This window comes from Falco rusticolus, chromosome 1 (assembly GCF_015220075.1).
Source record: "Falco rusticolus isolate bFalRus1 chromosome 1, bFalRus1.pri, whole genome shotgun sequence".
Classification (NCBI taxonomy): Eukaryota; Metazoa; Chordata; class Aves; order Falconiformes; family Falconidae; genus Falco; species Falco rusticolus.
In genome coordinates, this window is record NC_051187.1 from 65,304,066 (window position 1) to 65,324,273 (window position 20,208).

The window sequence follows — 20,208 nt, forward strand, 5'->3', positions numbered from 1 at the left end:
TCTTCCTAATATCTCAATAAATCTACCCTCCTTCAGCTTAAAGCCACTTTCCCGTGTAAACACCCCTCTCCACCTTTCTTGTAGGCCCCCTTGAGATACTGGAAGGTTGATGTAAGGTCTTTCTGGAGCCTTCTCTTCTCCAGGCTGAACAACCCCAACTCTCCCAGTGTTTCTTCATAGCAGAGGTACTCCAGCCCTCTGATCATCTTCATGGCCCTCCTCTGGACTTGTTCCAACAGTCCATCTCCTTATGTTGGAGGCCCTTAAGTTGAATGCAGTGCTCCAGGTAGGGCCTCACAAGAGCAGAGGAGGAAAATCTCCCTCAGCCTGCTGGTCATGCGTCTTTGGATGCAGCCCAGGATTCAGTTGGCTTTCTGGGCTGCAGGCACACAATACTGGCTCACGTTGAGCTTCTTGTCCACCAACACCCCCAAGTCTTTCTCCTCAGGGCTGCTCTCATTCCTTTATCTTCCCAGCCTGTATTTGTGCTTCGGATTGCCTCAACCCACCTGCAGGACCTTGCACTTGGCCTTGTTGAACTTTGTGAGGTTCACATGTGCCCACCTCTCAAGCCTGTCAGGATCCCTCTGGATGGTATCCCTGCCCTTAAGCATGTCAGCAGCACCACTTGGCTTGGCATCGTTGGCACATTTGCTGAGGGTGCACTTGACCACACTGTCCACATCACCGACAAAGGTGTCAAACAGGGCCAATGCCAGTACTGACCCCTGAGGAACACTGCTCATCACTGGTCTCCACATGAACATCAAGCTATTGACTGCAACTCTTTGAGTGCAGTGGTTTAGGCCAATACCATATCCACCGAGTGGTCCACCCATCAAATCTGGTCTCCAGTTTAGAGGGGAGGATGTTGTGTGGGACAGTGTCAGATACTTTGCACAAGTCCAGGTGGATGACATCAGTTGCTCTTCTCTTATCCACCAATACTGTAACCGTGTCATAGAAAGCTACCAGATTTTTCAGCCATGACTTGCCCTTGGTGAAGCCATGGTGGTTGGCACCAATCACCTCCTTATTTTCCATGTGCCTTAGCATAGTTTCCAGGAGGATCTGCTCCATGGTCTTGCCAGGCACCAAGGTGAGACTAATTGGCCTGTAGTTCCCCAGGTCTTCCTTATTTCCCTTTTTAAAAATGAGGGTTACAGTTCCCCTTTTCCAGTCTGTGGGAACTTCACAGGATTGCCACTGCTTCTCAAATATGATCGATAGGGGCTTAGCCACTTCATCCACTAGTTCCTTTAGGACCCACAGATGCATCTCATTAGGCCCCATGCAGTCACACACTTTCAGGTTCCTTAGAAGTTCTCTAACCTGATCTCCTATAGTGGGTCCCTGGCTGCTCAGACCATTTCTCTGTATTCCTCCCAGGCTACATATCCTTGCTTCCATGCTTTGTAGACTTCCTGTTTGTGTCTGATTTTTATCCAGCAGCTCCTTGTTCATCCATGCAGGCCTCCTGGCCATTCTGCCTGACTTCCTCTTCGTTGGAACACATTGCTCCTGAGCTTGCAGGAGGTGATTCTTGAATATTAACCAGCTTTCTTGGGCCCCTTTTCCCTCCAGGGCTTTATCCCATGGTACTCTACCAAGCAGATCCCTGAAGAGACCAAAGTTAGTTCTCCTGAAGTTCAGGGTAGTGACGTTGTTTGCCTTCCTCACTGTCCTAAAGATCCTGAACTCCGCTATTTCATGGGCACTGCAGCAAAGGTTGCTCTTGAGCTTCACATTCTCCATGAGCCCCTCCTTGTTGGTGAGGTCCAGCATAGCACCTCTCCTCACTGGTTCCCCTATCACTTGGAGAAGGAAGTTCCTGTCAATGCATTCCAAGAACCTCCTGCATTGCTTGTGCCCACTGTTGGTGCCCCTCTAACAGCTATTGGGGTGGCTGTAATCCCCCATGAGGACTGGGGCTTGTGAATGTGAGGCTGCTCCTGTCTGTCTATAGAGGGTCTCATTCGCTTGGTCTTCCTGGTCAGGTGGCCTGTAACAGACCCATACTACAATGTCACCTGTCTCTGTCCTGCCTTTAATCCTGTCTATCTGCAGGCAAACCTCAGTGCACTCCAGCTGGTCATTGATGTAGAGGGTGACACCTCCTCCTTGTCTCCCCTGCCTGTCCTTCCTGAAGAGCCTGTATCCTTCCACTGCAACATTCCATCATAGGAGCCATCCCACCACATCTCTGTGATGCCAATAAGATCACAGCCCTGCAGGCATGTGCCCATCTCTTAATTCCTCTTGTTTATTCCCCATGCTACGTGTGTTTGCATAGAGGCATTTAAGTTGGGCCCCCAGTGAGGCTGACCTACTGGTGAAGTGGCTGGATTTCCTTTGTGCTGCTCTTCAGGTGCTCTTCTGCTGACCTGTGATCCTTCTGCAGGCTCTGGGCATCCCTTGCTGGCACTGGCAACTTGTCAAGTCTTTTAAGTTCATGTACCCAAAACCTGCGGTTTGTGTTTAAAATATTGTTGGTGAGCACATGCCACTTGAATGTCTTAATTTGAATGATGAGTATGTTACAGTGGAGTTTAATATAGCTGTCATAATTTCACTTCTAAATAGACTGTGCTAAAAGGAATTTGTCTATATATTTATTGCAATTCCTTTATACCCTGAGGGAAGAAATACTTACGGAGGGTGAAAGTAACCTTCATGCTGTTTTACATAGTGTGTATCCTAGCTATCCTAGTTTGGTTTTTTTTTTTTTTTTTTCCTCTCTTTTCCTGCATTGCTGAATTAATTGAGAAGGCTACAGTAAAGAGGTGCAACAGCAAGTTACACACTTCTAGGGTAAATCTACGATATGGGTAAATTGCTTTTTGGAAGCACCATATTCATCTCTCCTTGCCTGTAGCAGACGGGAGTAAGAGACTGCGGTTTATGTGACTTAAAAGGGGGAGGGAGAACTTTTACTTCTGTAGGGCAAAAATGAATAATTGTTTGATGTGCTGCAATATGACTTTTCCAAACGACTGTTCTTTCCTCAGGCTGTCTGAAGGTAGGCTAAAATCAAATTTGTCCAAGCTGCTCTGCAGACTTTTTAATATAAAATAGTCTTCTAGGGTACCTGTTTGTTGTAATTTGTGATGCACAGGGGAAGGATGGTGGTGGTGTGGGAACACCTGCATGTCTGTGTGGGTTTTGTCTTTGTGACTTGGAGCACAGGGGCAGTGTTTCTCCACCCCAATGCCAGTGCACTGCAAGCTCTGAACACCTAGCTCCTTGTGGAGCCCTGCAGGCAACACTGGTGGCCTTGTGCAGAAGCTCCTGGGCACAGTAACTGCTGTGGAGTAAGATCGTAGCCTGGCTCTGTGTATGAGTTGCAGTAGCCCACAGCTGTATGAAAATAGCAGTTTGTACTTTTTAAGTCTTATGAGTCCGTCAGTAATAGAAAGGGGAGTTGGACAAGTCCATCTTCCTCTTGCTCCAGACCTGGTAGGGCAAACCAGTTGCTTACCGAGTTGAACAGAGCTCTTGTCCCTCACTGTAAATAAGGTCTGAAGCTTTACAAAAGAAGCTCTTTTGCAAGTATCATCTGTCAAATCTGTGAAGCCCTTGTCAAACCTGCTTTTAGGACTTGTTGCTAGCACGCAGGGAGCGTTTGATGCAGTGCTGGCAGAGAGTCTAAGGAAAATTCTTCAGCCTGAGCCTTTTATTGCTGCATGGCTGAACTCCTCTTTGAAAGTTGAAATCTCAGGAGAGGGCTCTATATGTTAGTTTGGCTTCTATGTTTTTGTTTTGTAGTTGTTGGGGTTTTTTTTCTTTCTTTTTCCCTTAATCTTACTGATTGCTTTTGCTCTGATGTATGCCACTGAGGAGAACTTCTGATGACTAGTCTAACTTGGCCTCAACTTGTCCCTTTTATAGTCAAAGCACAAGCCTTTTAAAAGTAGTTTGTGGTGTGTCTGTCTTTACCCCATGCCCTAGTGTGACGTGCTACTACATTTAAAGTAACTTTCCAAATTTATTACTTGAAGTTGTTTGTTCCATAAATACAGAAGCATGCTCTTCTATGTGGCTCTTAACAGCTTATTCTTTGCTGCTTAGAGGATAATAAGATTACTTGTACTTTCTGAAGCTGTTTGCCTAAATGTAGTCCAAAGTAAACCTTTTAGTTGCAAAAATTACATTGAAGCTGGTAATCTTTGTGAGGGAGGTTTGGTGACTTCTATCAAATGATAAACACATACTGTCACTGATTGTGGAAGCCACTAATGCTTCTGTTTTAGCTGTTAACTTTAAAACACCAGGGAACATTCAATTAGTGCTAAAACCATGCCAGTCTGGGAGAAAAATGCCAACCCCCCCCTGCAAGTAGTTTCCATATGTTGCTGACACATTATTTCCTGGAAGGCTGGTTGATGTGTTGGCAAAACTAGTATAATATGCCATTTTCTATTGACATTTGGGAAGAACAAACAAGCTGCAGTTCTTAAAATGGAGAGTTGGGGATAATAAAAGACCTCTACTTAGTGGCTTTTTTTTGGTATTCTCATATTTGAGGTGGTCTTTGATCATTGATCTTTGCATGCTAAGGCATTGCTTTTTCATCTATCTTTAGCTAACCTATTAAAGCAGGAGCTACCTGTATTTGATTTCTAAATAGAAGGAAAGATTGATCAAACTTTTAAAGGTGGGAAAAGAAATCTAATGTGTTTCTTTTTACGGGACTGGGGAAGACCTATACTTAGAATGGGAAAAAATAGGAAATTAATGTAATATTGCAAAATACATTTAAGCCAACACAGTTTTTTGACTTGAATGTATTATTAAATTGTAATAAATACTCTGTCTTAATAGAGCTGAACTTGCAGGCAGGACTGCCTAACCCACAAACAAGCATCCAGTGCTCAAGGACAGAGCTAAACTTCAGGGACAGGCAAACCAGTGACTTTAAAAACTCGCAGTTCAGGTGATAGTGGGCCGCCTCCCTCCTTCTGCCATTCTTCCTTGGTGATTCAGGGATTTGGGTCAAGCAGACAGGTAGCCATGGCTTCACCTTAGCTTTTAGCTCTGCTGTGATTTTTACCTTTCTTCCTGAAACAGATAGGCAGGAGGAAAGGTTGGATGCAGCAGTCAGACTTACATATGGGTCTCTCTTAGGTAACAGTAGTAATTATTTCTGAAGAAATCCCAGAAGTAGCTTTTGAGGAATTGTAGTGCAATGGTAATATCTTAAAGTTACTATATTTTTTCTTAGGTTATCTAACAACCTTTTAAGAATAGTATCTAATTTCAGTGTCCCCCATCCTGATCCTGAAATGGCAGAGGAGGAAGCGAGGAGTTGGTTTGTTTCATGCCTACATTTCTGTACCTCATGTACCTCGTCTGTGGCTTTCTGTTACCTGAGAGCAGGACTGCTAACAACACTTTTCCAAGGGTTTGTCTTAATAAAATGTCTTATTGCCACTGAAAGGTGAAGAGTGCATGCAAGGAAGTGTGTGCATGTGAGGAATAGTGTTTAATACACTTAAACAGAGTGGGCACTGTGGTCGGTGTCAGCGTCCTGCACAGCCAGACAGGGTTAGCTGTAACACAGTGGGCTAACATCTCCAACCAGAAGATCTGGAAAAGTGCATTAAGCTGAATCTGCTTAAACGTTTAGGGAAACGGGAACAGTGAAACTGCTGTGGGCTCTGACCTACACCCCTGTGTGTGTGAGCGCAGATACATTTTTTTCAAACTGAAAAGGGGAAACTGTTCTTACAGCTGACTAATATGCTGGTTTTTATTACTCTCCAAAACTGATCCTTTGCTCAACAGATGGAGTGAAGGAGGGCAGGCTATGGAGGTAGTGATGGGGACCACTGCCTTTGTTTCCCTTATGGAGCGTGGGATCTGAAGTGATCACATAATACCAGTTGCTACCCAGGAATCGGCCTCCATCTGTGGGGAAAAAAAGGCTGATCCTTGCACTTGTCCTGTTCCGGTCACCCTACCTTAGATGAAGCTGTCTGTGACAACACATTCAGGTGCTTGAAAAGCAAATGTGCCCGCTTCATGTCTTGCAGTCTTCATGACTTTTCAGCTGTCAGCCTGGCTCTGCTTTACCATACCTCGTGGGCTTTAGTTGGTGAAAGCTGGTGATGTGTATCTGCATCAGTACAGAGGCTGAGTTTTGTTGTTGTGTAGGAAACCGCTGTTACCACTTGAGCACTTAACCAGTATCTGAGTCTGCAAGCATCTTCTGTTGGAAGAAGGAGCTGGTGACTGGTATTTCTCTGTATATATTTTTAATAAATAAACACGACAGTACTGATGTCTTGTTTCTTTCTGAATATGGTAGGTATTAAGCAGAAGGCGGTCTTGTGACTCTCAGCTCTTATTCTTCTCTCTCCCTCCCTGCCCCCCCCCCCCCCCCCCCCCCCAGTAATCTAAAAGCCATCTCTGCTGCTCTGTTCTGGTGGGTGCTCTTATTCAGGCACTGTTTTTCAGGAGGGGTCTTAATTTTTCTGGTTGAAAGTTTGTCAAGTTTTCTTGACTGCTGAGTCAACTTTTTTTTCAGACATCCATAGCTTTCTAAAGCAGAGTGTGAACCTGTTGGGGTGTATTGTGGTTGTGGGGAAAATACGTGGCAGCCTGCAGTCAGGAGAGTCTAGCTTTGGGATATCTCCCCTATTCGGGTGACGATATAGTCCTTGTAGTTACTGTTTAAGTGAGTGAGCAGCTCTCATTGATGCACTTGCATCTCTTTAGCTGTTAGAAGCTGCTGAGGTGGTTCCTTTTGTGCTGGAGGAGCTTTCAACTTTCCTGGACCTCAGCTAGCTCTGTGTGTCTCGGCAGAGAGGTGGGATGGCATGACAGGGCTGTCAAACCCTTGTGGCTCATGTAATATGAGAGACTTGAAACTTGGCAGCCTCAATTTGAGAGAGGTCTGATGGTGAGGCCACAGGAATGTTCTCTAGGTTGGTATTTGGTTTCCCGTTCCATACTGAGTATTTTGGATGTATTGACCTTCTGGGTACGTGCAAGATGAATCTGCAGAGGCCATGGGATCAGTCTATGCAAATGTGGACTCTTGCTCGGAGTCTTGATAAGACTTGGGATTGCTTTGTCAAAAAGCTTTTAAAAATGTATTTTTCCATTGTGTGATCATATGAGCAAACGTTCAGGTACCTGACATATAAATAAACCTGGATACTGAGGTTTATTCTGTTTTATTTCTGCATGTGAAAGCTAATGCTGAGCAGGCTTTTTGAAGAAAGCACAGTGGGATAGTGTAGTATCTTGTGTCCACTCTGTGCAAAATAACTGATCCATACTGTAATGTGATAGGATGGAGGTATAAAAATTGGCTACTAAGCTGGTGCACCAAGATTAGCGTTGAACTAACAGGAACAGGAGGAGGCACTGATGACTGCAGTGGTTCCAGCATTAGTAAGATTACTCTGCTTAACGAAAATGTGCTTTTCAGCTTGTTAGTATGTGATTGCCTCTTTATTTTCAAGGTGTAAGGCTCTTTCAGTGGAGTCTTTGGGGATCTCTCGAATATATTGGAGATAAAAAGCATTCTCATATAGTATCCGGAATGCTGCTTCTCTGGTATAGCTTGGTTTGGGTTTGTTTTGTATTCCCTTTTGGTACATCAAATCAGTGTCTCATAGTACATGGAATTACTGGCTTGTATACCTAAAATAATTTTTAGGAATGAATGTAGTTTGTCCATAAATTTGTTAGTTGCCAAAATTAACTTGAAACGTGGATGGAATAATCAAAACCCCCAAATCCTCAATCCTAATATGCAAACCTGGAATTCAAGGACATGATGTGGGGAAGCACAGACCAGGTTCATTGCAACTACTAAGACAGTGATGGGTGGTAAACTGGTAGATCTTACAACTTAAGCTTAAAAACTTAGGAGCTTAAGCAGGCAGTTGCCCTTGCTTCTGCCAGAGTGGGGAGAGGAAGATTGCATGAAACAATTCAGGAGACTTTAGTACAGTTTAATGTTATGAAAATGGTTACTTCAGCTACCTTTCACATCAGCCATTCTCTGTAGTACAGTGATTTGTGAAGAAAACGGTCAAATGATGCAGTCTAACAACTTCTATTGATGTAGAAGGCTTGCTTGTCTGACATACAACTTTATTTTTAGACCAACATGTATGCTTCAGTACAAGCTGTTTACCCGTGTTGTGATCACCGGAGAATATACATTTTTCTCCTTTCTGCTTTAAAAAGAAAAATAATCTGGAGGTGATCTCTGATTTTTTTTTTTTTTTTTTTTCTTAAAGACACTTACCAGTGGTCAGAAATGAAAGACCAACTGGTAGCTTGGGTATATCATGTGGAAGAGCAGAACTAACTTGAGCACTTGGTACTTGCAGGCAAATTGAACCTTGGCCTCCTGCATGACAATCGTCCTAGTCAGTGGAGACTGTCCCCCCTTCTGACTTCTGGCATACCTAGTTTTGACTAGGAACTTCTTTATAGATGAAAGAAACCCAGACCAAGCAAGTTTATTACACCAAGCATATTCCTAGATTTATTTTGCAGGCTGCTGTTCCTCAGTGTTTTTTTTTCAGAAAACATTTTAACAATTTTAAGCCTAACCACCAAATACTGCTTTGCAACCCTGAAGGCTTAGCCATAGACGGACTTTCCAGAGGTCTGAAGCGAGTGGTTTCCAGGTGCCAGTCCCTTCCACGCCTGCTTCTTGCGAGGCAATTTCCTCTGGAGAAAGTTTGTAATGTGGCATTAATTGCTTGCAGTTGATGTTTGTGAGCAGTGTACTACCCAAATGACTTGTGAAAACGCCTCTGGTGTGTTTAACTTGGCTCAGAGAAAACACAATGCCAGTGGGTGGATTTGAAGGGAAAACATTGAGGTAGAAACAGTGTCCTCTTCCAGAAACATCCCCAGTACCTGATGAAGGAGGGAAGAGAGCACTCTCATGTATCTAATTTTAGAGAGTATTTATTAAAGCAAGAGATCGGGGGGATGGAGATCTCTTGTGGATTCTTCCTGGATGTTCTGCTCAGCTCAAGTGTGGTGCTTTTCTTTTTTTTTATGTTTGTTTTTTTTTTTTCCCCCTCCCTCAGCATTCAGCAGTTAGGGCTACGTATTTTCCTAGTAGGAGAAGCTTTGTGACTTTCCCCCTGTTTATTTTCTTGGATTACTCAGCACTGGGTGTGTGTCTGTGGTTTGGGGTTTTTCTGTTTTCTTGGGTTTGTTCTCCTCCCCCTGCCCAGGCAACCCTTTTCAATTCAGGCTGCTCCAGCATTCTGGGATTTCACTTACCAGAGAACTTGAATCAGCAGACTGTGCATTTGGAGTCCTGACGGAGCAGGACATGAGGATTTGTACACTGTGAATTGGTGTATTTCTAGATGGAAATCTAGAAACTGCAGCACTGTTAACCTGCATTGGTGAACTCTATGCTGGTAGATGAAATAATTTTGCCATGCGGATGGAAATGTACTGAGATTGATTTGAAAAAAAAAATTCACCCTTCACAGGACATTATTCAGTTGTGCAATGTCAATTAACTCTTACTAGGTACCTAATCAACTTCTTCCCCGTGCCCTGCCCCCCCAAGTGCTGCTTCTTCATGCCCACAGAAAACCCACTTATGCTATGGGCGGCCAAATACCTGTCCCAATATGAGAACAATTTTCTTGCCTCTTGAAGCTGAAACACAGGAAGCAGAGTTGCTTGTCTGTCTCCCACATGAACATCAACTGTGTGAAGTTACTCAAGTACACTATTTGTGTTAGCCCTGTGCAGGAGTTCTTGACTGCTGCAATGTGGGTAGAATACTTGCTGTATGAAATGCTAGTGTTTCTGACTCACTTTTGATATGGATGATAGCTTCATGGCTTTCTGTACTGTTAAGTGACTGTTTGACCTAGCAGCTGTCATTTGGTGTTAGTACTCAGCAGAATTAAATAATGAAGGTCTGTGACTAACATAAATCCAGAAATAATATTCTGTCTCTGTTGCCCTTTTAATGATGGATGTATATTATGTCCCTGGAGGAACAGCCCAGAAAGCACAGCTTTCACATTGCAGAAGTGATGCTGTACATCTTGGTGCTATCTGCAGTTTTGAGCAGGGGAAGCTGTGAGTTCTGTCTATAACAATATAAAGACACAATTTAACTTGAATCTTTGTATTGCCTGTCCCTGTGCAGAATCTATAAAGTTGCAGTAATTTTCCACTGACACTTTTTCTAGGTGGTAGTAATCGAAAGCCCATTTATCTGTTTGTTCTCCCAGTTATTTTCTGCTGCAGAATTGAATGTCTTAAATGTGCTTTAGCCCAATAAATAGTGTTTTATAGGTTGCTGCTAACAAAAATGGGTGTCTGGTTGTAGAAGGCCTGCTTAAAGTGTACCAGATCAGAGCAATATCCTTTAAGTCATCATAGAATCTTTGTAAGTTGGAAAAGACCTTTAAGATTGAGTCCAGCATGCTGTGATTCCGTTTTTTTCCTCCATCAGGCTTATAAAGCCAGTGAAGTCAAAACCTACAGTGTTAAATGTGAGGCGAGCTGTATTGCAGACTGCGTAGTTTATACATGGCACCAAGTCCTAGAGACTCCAGAGAACCAATCCATGTGTAAGAGTAAATTATCTAACTGAGGGGCTGTATGGTAGAAGTTAATGTGTGATCAGTCCTTGCAAAAAAGGCAGAGCTGACTCTTCCAAAAAAAACCAGCCAAAGCAAGAGAAAGGCAGTTTTTGCCTGTCAGTCATGTAGCTCCTGTTAGGTTGTCAGTTATTGAATGGTTATGATCGAGTTTATTATAAATCCAGGGCTGCTTTTATGCTTTGTAGCACAGAGACAGTACTTTGCCAGTGTGTGCAATGCCCTCTGCTTGTGCACATCTCATCGCAAGGGGAGGCTGCGGCAGAAGCTGAAACTCATCTGGGAGCATCAGGTATGGATGTGGCACTGGGTGTGTAACACCTCTGTCACTGCCCATGGCATTGATTTTGGTCGGTCCCGAGTTGAAATCAAAGCTAATGTTCCTGTATAACATACAGTTCCGGGGTGTCTGCAATGATCTGGTGATGTATATATGCTTTACTTTTGTGGGAAGCTGTCAGGTCAGCTAAATAGTTGAATGGGGAGAACCGTTTGAGAGGCTAGGATTGGAAATTAAAACACTTTTCAGCTCTCTAAAGCTTTGCTGTAGATTTGTAAAACAAATGTAGGCTATAATTAGCATTTGGATTTGATGCCTAACTTTAAGCAACTTGATTCAAGGAAAAAATACTAAAATAATCTTAAGAAATTCGTAATTCTCTGCTAGACTAGAGCATTCTTGCAGGGTCTCAGAGGGACTGACGGGACAATTTCTGTACAGGAGCTTTGAGTCCTGCTGTTGTCCTGCAGGTGTAGAACCCTCCCCAGGAGTGCTGCTGCTCAGGGCTGAAGTGGAGCCCCTTCCTCAGACCCAAGGAGGATCTGCAGGGAGCCAGGTGGCAGCTTGCATATCTGGATTCCTTCCAGACCACCTAGGTGAGACGATAACCTTGCTTTGGCAGTCTTTCAAGCAACATGCACCTAGCTGCCCCTTCTCTCCAGTCCTTCACCCACCAGGTTCTGGTGGAATTTCAGCCCTTGTGAGACTGTAGGCACCTGCCAGCAGCTGTGTCAAGTGGGACAGGGAGCTCGTGCTTTCCAGAGGGCACGGACTGCAGCCTGCCACCTCATAGTGTTGCATAAATCAAGCGATTTCCTCTGAACAGCTCTGCAAAACTGCCACGGCATCTGTCTTGTTATTGGTCTGTTGCAGAGGTGCAATGCCATGTTTAGCTTTGCAGAGCTAGTTCCTCCTGGATTTGGAGGCTTGTTTCTTCTGGGACCAAAAGGCAAACAAAAAAATTCGTAAAAAAAAAATAAAACGTACACATAAACTCTTCTTGCAGGGCTGATCTCATTGTGAGAAACGGTTTCCTTTTTATGGAGCATAAACTTTTTTTGAATATAAAAACAATTGGTTGGTTGTTTTTCTCCTGGGACTGCAACACTTGGAACAATGGTTGTGAATTGCCCGGTTGATCCAGATGCCAGTTGTGCAGTACTGCAGGTGAAATACTGGTGGAACTGTTAGGATTGATAGGATTTAAACTACTATTCAGCAATACTTACTGAAAATTCTCAACAACCATGGCACCTTTAAGACTTCTAATTGTTGGGTTGGAGCTGTATGTTTGGCTACCAAAATATTATTTCCTATCACCAGTTTATTACAGTTTTTTTAGATTTTGTTCACTATACATAATTAGTAGCCTTGAACTTTTTTTTTGAAGTGTAGTAACAGCTGTTCTTTTAATTGGCAAATACAGCATCTTCAGAATTAAATTCTGCTGTGATGCTGTTGCAGTGCAAAAGTGCAGTACCAAGTCAGTGGTAAAATCTCTTGTAGAGTAAGTGGAAATTGTTCTTGGCTGGCTTTAGTCTTTTCTGAATGAATGACCACTTCTGCATAGCAAGCATCTTCGAGTCTGCAAAAACTGTGAGCTGATTAAACTTCTGACCTGGTTAACATGAGAAATCCTGATCATCTTGATTAGTTTTTCAGTTTGTACGGCAAAAGGATATCATGGCAAAGATGCGTCATTTTCAGTCATTAGAGAGTGTTGATCTGCTTTTTCAGACAATTTAAGCAGGTTACAGATTTGTTACACAGAATAATCCACCAGAGCGAAGTAATACTGTTGTACTTACTGTATATTGCTTCACTACAGGTTACGTTGAGAATACTTCAAATGTTCTGTAAACTAGTTCATATCATATGTTGGTGTTAAATATAGCCAGTTGCCGAAACTTCTCAGTTTTAGGTGAAGATCTGAAAGGACACACAATGCACAGGAGCAGATGAGGCTTCCTATGACCTTAACTATCTGATTCCATTGACAAGTCACTGTACTAGCCAGGATACTGATAATGTTAGCTACAGGTTGTGTAGCCCTCACACTAGAGCTGGGGACACAGATGCCTCATAAAATAGCTCAGGAATGTGAAAAGCTTCAGGTCAGCTTGAAGTAAGTACTATGTTAAGTAGTTTCAGTGTATGCCACCTAGCACAATGTGGTGTATTTGCTTGGCATTAAAACTTCATTGTAAAGGCAAATATTTAATGCAGGTGTTATTTCAGTGGTAATGATTAAAACTATCTCTGCTCTGACTTGCTGAATGAATGACTAAGTTGTGGCTCATTGTTAGGCAGCAAGAACTGGTTTTTTTCCAAGGTTATGACTGGCGTTATAGCCCCTACCTTTGCAGCATGGTGCTGCTTCTGCAGAGTGTTTCTGCCATTTTTGTGCTTGCTGTTTTGTGAAAGCCTCGTACTTGTCAGTCAAGAGGAGATTAGCAGCAGACAAAAGGTCTTCACTTAAGTAAATGTCTGTAGACTACTCAGAGGGTGTATTTTTTAAAAAAAAAAATATCCAAAAAAACCCCATCCAAAGAAACAAACAAACAAAAAAACCAAAACAGAACACCCCCACCCCCAACACCAATAGCAATAATATCCCCCTCCATTTGTCTTGAATGCAAGGTGTTATGGCTATTCTGCACTGCTTCCCTGTGTAATTCCTTCTGTACTAGATTTGACTTTAGCTAGGATGAGAAGCAAGTGAGGAATATGAGGCAATTTAAGAGCATTGACAGCTCTGCAAAAAAGTAGAAATATGTAATGGAGAGTATAGAAGGGTTGCTGAGAGAGAGGACTGAGCAGTTAGTGCAAAACAGGTCAACCCAACTTCTGCTTTGAATGTTTGAAGTTTGTTCAAAGGAAGATGGGCACCAAGGGTGAGGTTGGCTGAAATTTCCATAAAGAATGGGAAATGGCAATAGAGAATGTATGATGAAAGACTTAAGGAAAACTGCTAGATATTTGAAGACTATCTTGAAACTTCAGGGCGTTCTTGAAGAGCAAAAACCATACTTGTTGAACTTTAGAGTTTCACTTACTTGCTGTATGCAATGGCTGGGCAGACCTGGCATGAGTTCACAAAGCATTTTTGTTCTTCATAATTATTACCACCTTTCTTCCTACACCGATAAGATTTCAGTCTTGGAGGGAAAATTCCTGCAAATAATCCCGGCTCGCTGTTTCGTAACTTGAAGATACCAAAATGTATGAAAATGTACCCTTTCAGTGCTAGCAATCACTTTAGCTGAATTCCAGGAAACAGAGAAGGTGAGCGGTATTTTTAACCCCTATCTAGTCAAAGAACTTGAACACTGATTAGGACATAGGGTGCTGACAGTCTCAGTCTTGTCGTTAGCTATTCAATCAAGTCTTTCAAAAAGAAGGGCTTGAACCCTGATATTCCAAGGAACTGCCACAATAAACATGCTTTTAGGTTTTTTGTTCAAGTTCCGGCTCCTTACTTTCATTTTGACCTGAAAGTTTATCCTTCCTTGTACAGGAACATATGCTTCTGCTAAACAATTCAGTTGTGATGATAAAATAGCAAAGAAAACCCCAAAAGCATCTTCCTGAAAAGTTGATGACAAATTTAACGAGGACAGATGCCTAAAAATAACAGACTGAGTATTGATCTTACAGCAAACCATGCACAGCCTTTGTTTATGATGGTAGTGTATAAATGAATGCTAACCGAGTATGTAACTGATTGTGAGTGCAATTGCATACTGCACCATACTTTGAAAACTCCACGAGTAGTCTGTGCTGCTTTGAGCAATGAATGCTGTCTTAGTGGAGCCATGAATGAGAGCCTGATTAAGTTGTAAGAGAGTGCTGGAATATCCAAACAAGAGGCTTGTTGGTGTTCTCACCTGCACATTCAAATAGGTAGTTTTGGTTTTGTTTTATCATGCACTTAATCTCAAATAATAAAGTACACTTGCTTATTTATGCTGTCTTAATAGCTAGCATTTGTCACTGGCTTGTGAATGCGTATCTCTTTTACTTCCATGAGTTTCGTGTCACTTGCTGTAAAACAGAATGGAGGAAAGGCATGTACGTTTGCAGAATCTTCCTGGTCTAGGAGGTTGCACCTTCACATCCCCAAAATACTAGATGCTATTTCTAGACACTGTTTTCAAGTATCTTGGTTATCTAAAAGATGGACTTGATTTACTTTTAAGAAAAGTCACTGTACTGGTCTTCCACTTCTGAATACAGAGTTCTCCCAAAACTTACCTTACAATAGAAATCAGAAGTTGGCAATTTATTAAGGGGGGAAGAATTTTTTTATCAAGACATTGTATAAATCCATTGGGATGTCTGAGTGTGTATGTGCATACAAATAATAGTCTGAACTCAAAGATGGAGATGGCAGCCTGACAACCTTAAAGACGGGTCAATAAGAATGCCAGAGTTTATGAACGATTGCATAGGTAAGAGCTCTTCATCTTAGGAAAGCAATGGCTTGAAGCTTTCTGTTGAACCAGTGCTCTGAAGACTGAATCACTGGAGGCCGTGTGTTTGGGGGAAGCACTAGCATTGCAGTCTCTGTTAGGCAACCATTAAGCCATTAGTAGGAGCAAGCTGCAGGGCAGATGTGCCAGTTAGCATCAGCAGTCATATGTTTTGCAGTAGTCTGATGGTACTGTGTCATGGTTTGAACATCTTGTGGGAAGCCAGCACCTCTTTCACAACTTCAGGATGTCTGATTTCTGCAGCCGTATGCTCAATTGCTTTTCCACTTTTACTTCTTCCACACCTTAGTGCCAAGATTTAACTGCTTAAAATTCATGCTCCTTGGTTGTTACTACTTGTATGTTAATGCTGGTGCTTCTGTCTTGAAGCAGACTGGCAATTAGCCAAGTAGGAGACAAAACCTGGTGGTTTATGCCTATGAAAGTGATACTACTCCTTCAGTCAAATGTGCTAACATGATTGCTTGCAAACACAACTTGCATGTTATTTCTGCAGCTCGTAGCAAGTGTCTCACATGGATTTTGATTTTTAAAATGGCTTTGAATAAAGCATACAGATGTCACTTAGCTACCCCACGGGGTTTTTTTTGTTGTAAACACAGCACCTTCACAGTGCCAGCACTGATGATACTGTGTGTTCTTAAGCAAGCACTGCCATCACCATGTGAGCACTTCATGTAATTCACTCCTAAGAGTATGTTGTACTTGTAAAGTTGTAAATGTTTGGGTGAGGTTGTTTTAGGAGCTTAACTCATGCTCTCTTCTAATCGTTTGAATTAGCTTGGTAACAGGCTAGTTCGCACCAGGATGTGACATTACTGAGGCTGCACAGGGAGCTCTGAAATTGCAATTCTGTGCAAATTGTTTCATCTGAAATTGCGTGTTTTCCCAGTGCTTTCTGATGGAACATGTGTGAGCAACACGGGACAGAGCATGCTGGCAGGGATGCCTGATCACTGCAAATACCCTCCTGGGTGCTGCCATCTCTGCCTTCAGGTGTATGTGCTGAAAAGGTCAGACTTAGGTGATTGTGTGGTGTTCCAGAACGTGATCAGGTAAACTGGTTATAGAGTAGTGTGTTAACGTATGAAATGCCTTAAATTGTTTCTGACTTCAATGGCTGTGGTAATTGTGACAGTTTAATATGGTTTTCTGCTGAAGTGCAGATGGTGATGGTGCATTTTGCTTGGTATCAAAGCACGTTCAGTTAATTAGAGCATTTTTACACTGCCTTTCTTCATGTTTGGGCATGCCCTCTCCGTTCAGATTTATTACCCACCCCCTTTGTACAGGCTGCACAAACATAGCTGATGGGTTTGAGTAAACACCATGTGATGGTGTGGGTGAAAGAACCTAGTTCCAGATGGAGTACCAGGAAGAGTGTAAATTATTACTGTGTTGTGACACAAAGTGACTTGCATTCCTGTAGTAATTTGTAAACTTGTAGTTTGAATTATCTATTGTAATTGATATGGTTTTGGTTCCTGGTTACCCAGCACTGAACCAGTCCTACTACAGGTTAGTAGAAGTGACAAGTTCTTGCTCGGAGCCCAGTTCTGCATGTTGTTGTGTATTTCTCCTGGATCTGGGGCTGCTGGCAGCTGATCTTTTCTGTGAGGAGAATCTGCTTGCCAAGCTCCTTTCCTGTTGGTTTGTTGTTTTTTTTTTTTTCCTTCCCCAAAGCGATGCTTCTGTTACCCAAGATCTCATATCTGTTGAGGAAGTGGAAAGCTCAGAGCTCTGATTAAGACGACTTTGCAGTGTGTAAGTACTTGAAATCTACAATGGAGATTTGGCAAGTTGAGCTTTATTGAAGGCACAAAACAGCTGAACTCTTTTGCACTGCGCTCTAGGGTGTTGTGGAGGCCAGGCATGCATAATGGTTGTTGATGTAAGACAAACTCAGAGTTTATTAGTATTTAGTTTAGAGAATTCTCCAAGTCGTCAGCTGCCAGGAACCGTGTCTCCTTGGAAAGGAATATTCTCTGGAGGGGCACCTGTTGTGTCTGTGCATCTGCTGCTAACCACTGCTATGGAGAGGGTGCTGGCTGAGGTTAATTTTTCATTCAATTTTCTATGGCAGATCTCAAATCTAAAAAGTTTCTCATCACCAGGAAGCGTTCTCATAAGCCTGATGTACATATTAGTACCTGTGGAGTTACAGAATATCATTTTTTGAGGACTGATTTTCATCCAGGTTACAGATTTTTATATGCTATGGTTAATCCTTAGGAATACCTCACTTTTTATGCAGGACACTTAGGACTCTAAATGCGGAAATGAGGATGTATTTGAAGCTGGTCTAGTTGCTTATGAAAGTATTGATTACTTAAGTGAAAATTTGCTTTAAAAAAATTGAATCAGTGGCTTATTACCGTATATTGTCTGGTTATGTGAAAGTCCAGGGCACAGAGTGAGCAGACTTATATATGCGTATGTACACATTGGTATATGTAACTTTGATGCACTTCCTTATTCCTCAGTCTCAAAACTTTTAGTTTTCTTGAGTCTTCAGCATCGATTGGATCAAGGTTTATTTTGTTTCAAATTTTGGCATTATTAGCTGCACATACTGTAAGCTACCATGTCATTCTTTAATTCTTTAATTCTTGGGATCTCAGTCTTGCTATGTCTTGGCATATTCCCTGTTTTCTGTGGTGAGAAAGCTCTTGAAAGAGGTGAGACTTGGTTGGATCTGAGCTACTGCTGAATCAAAATGGCATCTTAACTTTTTGTTGCATGACTAAGTGAGCAGGCTGTGCTATGGGCTGGTCTCCAGACAAGCAGAAACTAGTTTTAATGTGTCAAAACAGCAGTGAAAGCAAAGTTTGCAAATACTTTTCAGCAGTTGATTCCGTGATTGACTTAAATCAATGGAAAATTATTCAGGACAGATTCTTGCCCTGCCTTCAGGGAAAACTGTTTTGGAAGAAGTCTTGAATTTGCCTTAGGTTTCCTAATGGAAGATGAAAATGAGGTACTGAAATTGTTTGTGCTTCTATAGGGATTAAATAATAGTGGGTAGGCAAAGGATCTAGACCAGCCTGAAGGAACCAGGAGATTTTAAGTTAGTCAAGCCATGTTATCTTGGGGGAGGAAGCAGGGGCAGAGGTGGGTGCTGTCTGACCTTGGTAGCTTGTTGTTTCCTTGTCCCATGGTCTTTTTACCCTCAGTCTGAGACAGATGTTTGAAATCCCATGTAAAGACAAGGTTGCAGGCCAGAAACCACTCTGGGTTTGGTCATCCATAGTGAGCACAGAAAAATTCCTGCAGTTCTAGAACAATCTTAATTTGAGTGCTGCTTTTGTACTCAAAACTGTTTACAGGCCCTACAGCCTGTCTGGAAAGCTTTATGCTTTTCATTGGTATGAGAAAGGATTTATTTTGAATATAGTTATTCAAGCTGTGTTTCCAGCTGAAGAAAATAAGGTTTAATGAAAGATATCAGGGTTTTTTGAATGATGCGTTCTTGCTTTTAGTAACTTACCTTTCACTACTTAATATGCTGGTTTTATTTTACACTTTCCAAACTATTTGTTGATAAGAGTTTGTTTTCTTTCCCCTGCTGTGGTTTTCAAAATGGTTTATATGGTCTCTGTGAGGATTTAAATTTCTTTGTTAGAGAAAAAATCAGGAATTGCTTCTCTTGTCATGGCAAACTTGTTTCCCAAAGCAGTCATTGATTCCTGTACAAAAATATGATCAGGAAATTATTATTCAGTGTGCCTAATCAACATCAATATAGCAGAAATCTCCCACTATTGTTATTACTGTGTTTTCTGATCTTGTAGCCTCCTTGACCTGTTTCAGTGTATTGCAGCCAGTGTTGTCACCCTAGTTGGGAAGGTTGATACTGCAGATCGAATACTCTGTTTTTCTGTTAGCTCTGGATTTTTAGTCTGTGCTCATTGTGGCCAACTAACACTCAAATCATTTCAGACTTTAATATAATTCTTATATTAGTGTGCATTATTCTGTCCATCCTGTGTACTTAATCTTGATGTTCATGTCCTGCTGCTTTCTTCCCACCAAATTTCAAATATGTCACTATATCAGTACCCTTATTTGAGAGCACCACACTCTGGTGCCTTGCATTTTAGTTAAACACCAGTGACCTGTTTGCTCATCGTTTTTGATGGCAGGTGGCCTCCTCCTTCCTGCTCTTTGATTGGAGAGTGGAATCTGTTGCTCCAGACATGTGATGGTGTTCAAAACCTGTCCAGTTTCCTTGTTCCTCAGCTGGGAAGCTGACCTTTGTCAATGAACACATCTTCAGTCAGATTCCCTTGTTGCATCCAATGAACTCTGTCCTTCCCACTTAGCGTCACTTTCAGAGCAATAAAGTCTTCTTCCTGCCAGATCCCCCACCCCAGTGCAACCATATCTTACAAATCTAAAGTTCTTCCTACCTCTGGTCTCATTTCTGGTACTAGCAGCCTTTCATATGGAATTGCCCTATGTAAGTCATCCAGCTGCTTTGGACAGTTTGGATCTTCTCTCTCATTCATGTCCTTGTGGTTTTGGTGCTTGGGTGCGATCTTAGTGCTTAGGAACTTGTCCTTATATGTTGTTAGGGCTGCTCATTAGGTTTTTGGGTGTCATGTTGTGTGTGTGCGTCCCTTCGGCTTCTGTAGGGGTTTCAGTGTGGATATGTGGCTTGGTTTTGCTGGAGGGGACATGGGAATTCTTTCGCCACTTGGCTAATGTTGTGTCTTCTTTCTAGAAGATGGAGGCTGTTGCTATGTAGGGAGTTGCACTCCAGTGGCTCTGAAGGGGTCCTATGGGCATCTACTTGTTGGCTACCCCAGCAGCATTGGGGTAGTGT

The 20,208-nt window shown here is 42.3% G+C and overlaps 1 protein-coding gene across 7 annotated transcripts in view; it reads left to right on the top strand.

Annotated features, from left to right (window-relative positions):
* MTUS1 (microtubule associated scaffold protein 1) overlaps positions 1–20,208 on the top strand; it is a 130,658-nt gene that overhangs the window by 15,257 nt on the left and 95,193 nt on the right. Inside the window, exons 1-2 of one of the 7 annotated variants that reach the window (XM_037382092.1) lie at positions 16,775–16,901; positions 17,067–17,147. The exons of 4 other annotated variants lie outside the window; for them this stretch is intronic. The gene's annotated coding sequence lies outside the window, so the exon portion shown is untranslated. Of the gene's footprint in view, positions 1–16,771; positions 17,148–20,208 lie in introns of those variants that run through there. 2 more of the 7 variants (XM_037382128.1, XM_037382074.1) reach the window with 2 other exon arrangements.